Raw genomic sequence first — 7,275 nt, 5'->3', positions numbered from 1 at the left:
ACAACCTCTATGGAAAACAATATGGAGATTCCTCAAAGAAGTAAAAGTGGATCCACCATACAATCCAGCAATCCCACTACTGGGTATTTATTTACCCAAAGAAAAAGAAGCCATTTTATCAAAAAAAGACACCTGCATGTGAATGTTTACTGCAGTATAATTCACAACTGCAAAGATGTAAAATCAGACCAAGTGCCCCTCAATTCATGAGTTGATTAACAAAATGTGGTATATGTATACTGTGGAATACTACACAGCCATAAAGAAGGATGAATGAAGGCCTTTCCCAACAATTTGGATGGAACTAGAGACCATTATTCTAAGTGAAGTATCTAAAGAACAGAAAAAAGAACACCAAATGTACTCACTATTAACTTGGAACTAACCAAGGAACACACGCATGCACACAGGGAAGTAAAACTTAGTGGAAATCAAGTGGGGGGGGGGTTGGAGGAGGGAATGGGCAAAAACCTACATACTGGGTACAATGAATGCTATCTGGGTGATAGGCACACTTATAACCCTCACTCAAGCACAACAAAAGCTATCCAGGTAGCCAAAAACAGTTGTACCCCCATAATATTTTGGAATAATAATTAAAAATACATTTTTTAAAGATAGAGATTTTAAACTCATTTTTTTTCAAGACAGAGTCTCACTTTGTTGCCCAGGCTGGAGTGAGTACCATGGCATCAGCCTAGCTCACAGCAACCTCAAACTCTTGGGCTCAAGCGATCCTCCTGCCTCAGCCTCCCGAGTAGCTGGGAGTACAGGCATGCACCACCATGCCAGGCTAATTTTTTCCATTTTTAGTAGAGACGGGGTGTCTCTCTTGCTCAGGCTGGTCTCGAACTCCTGAGCTCAAACAATCCGCCTGGCCTAGGCCTTCCAGAGTGCTACGTGCGTGAGCCACCGCGCCCGGCCTTAAACTCATTTTAATAGTATGTCTCACATTAGAGTAGATACCAATAAATGCTTTTAAAACTTGACTCAGAGACCCCAGAAAGCAAATACCAGAGCAAAGATTCATATTCTTTTTCCCATAGCTACATATTTTTCCCTCTATCTAAATCATCAGTCTCTCTTCCACTCGTGCTGCAAGTCAGTTTACTCCTAAATGCTTCAAGATATTGACATAATTCACAACGTTGCTGCCAATAAATTCGTATTGAACACCTAATACCAAAGCATTCTCCCAAGCAGTTGGTGGGGCTGGGAATGGGGCAACAGTCAGCTACGTAAGATTATTACCCTCTGGAGCTTCCAGTTTATTCGGAGAGATGGGACTAAACCACTGGAGAAGGCAGCAAGCAATGGCCCTCCTTCCAGGGGCCAGGGGGCGGATGTGGGGGTTCTGCAGTTGCTGGATACGTCTGCGTTGTTTGCATGCTCAGGAGCTGGGCAAACACGGACCCACCAAGCGCTCTAGGAGATGGCCGTGCCAAAGCTTCATTTGTCACCTGGTCACCGTAAGTTCCTATTTGATTAGTGGATCCCTAGTGTTAATTCAGAGCCCATTTAGTGTCTAGTCAATCCCTGCAACGTCTGAAGACTTTCTTTCCCCCAGTGCACAGTAGCCCTAGTAAATGGCTAAAGGCACCTTTGGGGCGGACTTGGAGGAATATTTACAGAATATAGTCATAGCAGTGTTGCATGCTCTTCTTCAAGGGGGCAGCCTCCCTTCAATCGAGGGTCTCAGGGTCTGTGATCTGGCTCAGTCCCGGACACTAGTTAGGAGGTGAACGCACGCCACAGTGCCAGTCAAACTAAGTTCCTGGCCATCAGACCTGGACTATTTCTGTCATATAGAAGGAGGAATATTTAATGGACTGTCTATCTATTTCATGCCTAAGGACAAGTAATCAATTAGGAAGAGGTTAAGGTTATCAGACCTAAAGACAGAGTCTTGCTCTTGCTCAAGCTGGTCTTGAACCTCTGGCCTCAAGAAGCCGGTGCTATACTGCTGAAGACAGGGAATCCTTGGATGCTGCCAGTTCCTTAGAAGTTCATAAGAGCAACCCTGCAGAGAGCTGGGACTCAGACCTCAGAAGAGGGGCACTGCCCCCTTACGGGTAGCACCTTGAAGGGTCCCACTGAGGCTGGGTCTAGGAGCAGTGAAAGAAGCTGAAGGAGAGAACTAATCGCTGCCTCCAAGGTGAAACGTATTAGATGCACACTGCCGACAGGTACAGCAATAAGTAAGAAAACAGAAGTACCTTCTTGCTGCCACTTTTCCACCTGCTTCCAGAGTCCCTGACCGCCCAACCTAACGGGAAGCCCAGCGACAGAGGAAAAGGGCTGTTTGCAGATTCCCAGCACTGGCATCACCAAGTGGAAACAAGAAGTCTTAGAAATAAAAGGCAATGGCCTAGTGACCAGTGCAAATGTATCCTACTAAAACTGACACAAGAAAAATAGAAACACGTGTACCTTCTGACCATTAAATACATTTAAGCAAAAGTCAACAATCTTCCTCCAAAGCCATATACAAACCCAGATGACTTCACCAGCAGTTTCTAACAATTATTCAAAGAAAAAAAAATCATTCCAATTATACGTAAACTCAACTCACAACGAAGGCTAACATAACCCTTATATCAAATTCAACAAGGCTAGTACAAAAAAAAAAATTAAATTCCTATCTCACTCATGAAGATAGATGCAAAAATCCTAAACAAAATACTCGCAAAATGAATCCGGCAATATATAAAAAAGGATAATAAATCTTACCAAATTGGATTTATTCCAAGAACGCGAAGTTGATTAAGTGTTAGAAAATCAATTAGTGTAATTCAACACACTAACATATGAAAGAAAACATCATTTGAATATCTCAATAGATGAAGAAAAAATACTTGATAAAATGTAATATCCATTTGCAATTTTTTAAAAGATACTTCGAGTGTCAAAAGTAGAGGTAATTGGCTTAGTATGATAAAGTTTACATATTTAAAAAATTATAGAGAATATAATGTAGTACTTAAGGGTGAAACTTTGGGAGCCTTCCCTTTGAGGTATGGAACAGATAAAAGATTCTTCCACCACCATTTCTTTTCAACACTGTACTGGAGGTGCTAGTCCGTGTAGTAAAACAAAACACAGAAATAAAAAAGATATTGAACGGAAAAGAAAAAAAAAATACTGTCATTATACAAAGATAATAGAAAATCTAGAAGAATCTACAGATGAATTATTAGAATTAATACGAAAAATTTCTAGACTGACAAATAAATATAAATTGTAAGTTCCACTCTGGGATAAAACAGAGTGCTTTATATTGAAATGCACTCCCACAGATAACATTTATAAATTTGCTAAAGAAACAACAGGAAGGTTGTATTCGAAGGTACAGGAGGGAAACAAAAGAGCAGTTGGATATCAGTGAGGAGTCAAACACCAGAAGAAGGAAGCTGCCCTGGGTATGTTTTTGCCTAAAGATACTCTGTGGTCCACATGGCATGAGACAGCTAGAAACCAAACAGAAAGCTTCTGGCTGTGGACTTGGCTGGTCAAATAATGGGTTCCCCAAGCAGCTCCATAATACATGAGGAGGATCGTGGAAAAGAGTAAAATATGAAGAGAACTCCCCAAACTATATATAATTCCACCCAAATCTTTCATCAACCCCTAAACTGTGCATACAGGGGAGAGATTTTAAGAAGACCAATGGGAAACAACAGACATAGGATGAAAGAATTGAGCAAGGATTTCAACTTTTGTCTATTCCTGGGGATACCAGTTTGAGCCCAGCCAAGTTAGCTACTTGCTAAAACAAAAATAAACACTCTTCAAAGGAAGATAATAGAATTCAGAGTCCCGACAACTTATCAACAATGTCTAGTGTAAAAATTAGTGTAACAGTGTCAAATTAAAAATGATTAGGCATGGAGAGAACAGAAAAATGTGGCCAGAGTCAAGAAAAATAAATGGGCCAAGCACCGTGGCTCAAGGCCAAGTGTGTTGGCTTACACCTGTAATCCCAGCACTTTGGGAGGCCAAGATGGGAGGATCCTTGAGACCAGGAGTTTGAGACCAGCCTGAATAACATAAGCTGAGACCCCCATTTCTACAAAAGATACAAAACTTAGCCAGCCATGGTGGCACATGCTTGTAGTCCCAGCTACTCGGGAAGCTGAGGCAGGAGGATTGATTGAGCATAGGAGTTTGAGGCTGCTGTGTGCTATGATGATGCCACTGAGCTCTAGCCTGGGCAACAGAGCAAGAACCTGTCTCACAAAAAAAGAAGGAAAGGAAAGAAAAAAAAAGAAAAGGAAAAAAATGTTGTCTAAAGAAACCAACCCCTAGAAGACCCAGATGTGAGCAGTAGCAGACAAGAAGTCATTATAAATATGTTCAAGTACTTTAAGAAACTAATGGCATAATAAGTAGATAGGAATTTCTGTAGGAAAAAAAAATGGAAACTATAGGAAAAAACCAAATGGGGATTTTAGAATTGAAAATTATAATATCTGAAATGAAAAGATGGCTAGATAGCCTTAATGGCTTATTGGAGACAGAAAAAGAGAGGGTCAGTAAGCTTGTTGATAACTTATTAGAAAGTATTCAATCTGAACCAAAAAAGAAAAAAAGGAAAAGGCTTTTAAGAAAGGACCATAATCTCAATGGCCTGCAGGACAATATTGGACAATCTAAAATATGTGTAATTAGAGCCCCAGAAGGCCAGGACTCTAACGAATGGGGAAGAATAAATATTTAAAGAAATATGGTCAAATGTTTGCCAAATTTATGTGAAAAACATTAATCTATAGATCTAAGGAGTTCAGCAAATCCTAGGAACGTTAATTACAATGAAACCCACATGGAGAAAAATAATAGTAAAACTATTAAAAACTAATGATAAATAGACAATCTTGAAAGCAGTCAGAGGGAAACAATATATTGCATGCAGAGAACTAACAATAGAAGTTACGGCTGAGTGTCTAATAAAAAATGATGAAACCCAGAGACAATTGAAAGACATCTGTAAAGGGCCAAAAGAGAACAAAAAACCAATCCATTGCATAATTCTATATCAAATGAAAATATTTTTTAAAAAATGATGGTGAAATGATGATTTCGATCAAAGAAGATCTACACATATATAGCATTTGATATGTGACAGAGGCATCAGTAAAGATTAATGAGTGATGGACTTTCAATAAATAATGAGATAACTGTAAATCCATTTGTAAAAAAATGAATTGGATCCCTAACTCACACCATACACAAAAACCAATTCAGAGTGAATTAAAGACCTAAGCATGAAAATAAAAACAATAAACATTTTCAAACAAGATATTGGACCATGAATCCCAAGCTATTCACTGAGGTGCCCCGGGACTCTGCAATGAACTCACAGTGATGCCGTGCGAGATTTTAAATTTTTGAGGAAAATAGAAGGACACCTAACACTTGTCAGACACCGCATAAATGACTAGCTCTAGTCTAGACAGTTTCCACATCAAATCAAGCTACAGTCCCCTAAATGGCATCATACCCTTGCAAACCTGGATTTTTAGCAGTTGCTATAATAAAAAGCAAATACCCAACAAAAATCAATATGGAACAGGAAGTGAGAATGGTAATATCCAATCTTATTCCAAGGTTTGAGATGTTGGACAGTGCCCAACAAATGCACACATCGCTTGGTAAGTAATCGTAATTACTTAACGATAAACGTTACATTATTTTTCTTTTAATATATGTGTATTATTTTTTCAAATGTATACTAAGTTGTTAGAATGTAAATGCCTTTGAAGTTGTTTGGAACTAACTACCTTATAAATGGAAGTGTTGGGTTATTTCTTTTGGCCTAGGCATTCCATGACAAAATAACTGATACACAAGGATACCATGAACTGAGAAAGTTAAGAATTTATGATCTAGGAGAATATATATCTGACCTCAGAGTAAGAGGGAATTTCTTAAACAGGAGACATAAATCACAATTTATAAAGAAAGAAAATAAAACATAAATTCAAATTCCTTAAAATTAAGAACTTCTATTCATTAAATTGCACCATAAATATACCAAAAAGGCAAGTCACAGAGTAGGGAAAAATATAAATCATGAATAAAACTGAAAAATCTCTCTCACTAGAATATATAAAAATTCCTACAAATCAGTAACATAAAGACAGCCTTATGAAAAATAGGCAAAAGGCTCAGACACATCACAAAATAGGAAATCCATCTGGCAAATAAGCTTATGGTGCTTATCCTCAGTGCTTATCCTCATCAGAATTCAAAAAAATATATTGTAAAACTACAGTGAGAATATAACACTATAAAATCTCTAGAAGAAAACATAAGAAAAAAAATCTTCATGATTTTGAGTAAATGAAAAATTTTTAGATAGGGCCTAAAAAGCTCAAGCCATTAAAAAAAATTGATAAATTGGACTTCATCAAAATTTTAAAATTCCCTTTAAAAGACAGTCTTAAGAAAATGAAAATACAAGCTGCGGACTGGAAGAAAGTATTTGCAAAACACGCACCTGACAGAGAACTTGGACCCAGAATATACAAAGAATTATTAACAATTGCATTATGATTAAACAATCCAATGTAAAAAATGTGTAAAAGACTTAAACAGACACCTCACCAAGGAAGACGCACAAATGGCCAATAAGTATAGGAAAAGGTGATCGACATCATTAGCCACCATCCTACATTATTTAAAAGTAGAGCAGGGAACTTTAGCGTAGGAAATGTTTAATCGAGATCAACTCGTATGAAAGGAGGGGAGAAGCAGCAGGAAGGGCCAGAGGAGCCGGGACAGGGGCTCTGGAGCCAAGACTGCACACGGGAGTGGTCCCACAGCGGTCCGGAGTGGCCGAGCCTTGCCCCCCACCCCGCACAGCCAAGAGATCCGGCTGTAGCGGGAAGGGCGTGGCCCAGGGCAAAGGTGGCTTTGCAGTGAGGCGCCCCTGGGGAGCTGAGCTGGGCAGCACGTCTTCCTGGAAGGGGACTGCGTGTGGCACACCTTCACGCCCACCGCAGGGCCATCCATGTGCTGGTGACCGCATTGCAACGTAACACAGCCTGCGTGGACACCAGTTTGCAGAGGCAGATGCGCGTGCCCCGTGGTCCAGCCTGCTGCTCCCATGTGTGCACCCCCGAGAGGTGCCTGCCCGTGTCCCCCAAGATAAATGCTCGTCATGCCTCTGTCCATAAGAGCCCACACTGGAAAGAACTCGAGAAAAGTTCACCAGTGATGATAGAAAACATGCCCAAAATACGATGCATTCGTATCGTGGAATAATCAACAAAGTAT

The sequence above is a fragment of the Microcebus murinus genome, chromosome 24 (assembly GCF_040939455.1).
Source record: "Microcebus murinus isolate Inina chromosome 24, M.murinus_Inina_mat1.0, whole genome shotgun sequence".
In the NCBI taxonomy this organism is placed as follows: domain Eukaryota; kingdom Metazoa; phylum Chordata; class Mammalia; order Primates; family Cheirogaleidae; genus Microcebus; species Microcebus murinus.
Note: the sequence above shows the minus strand (reverse complement) of the source record.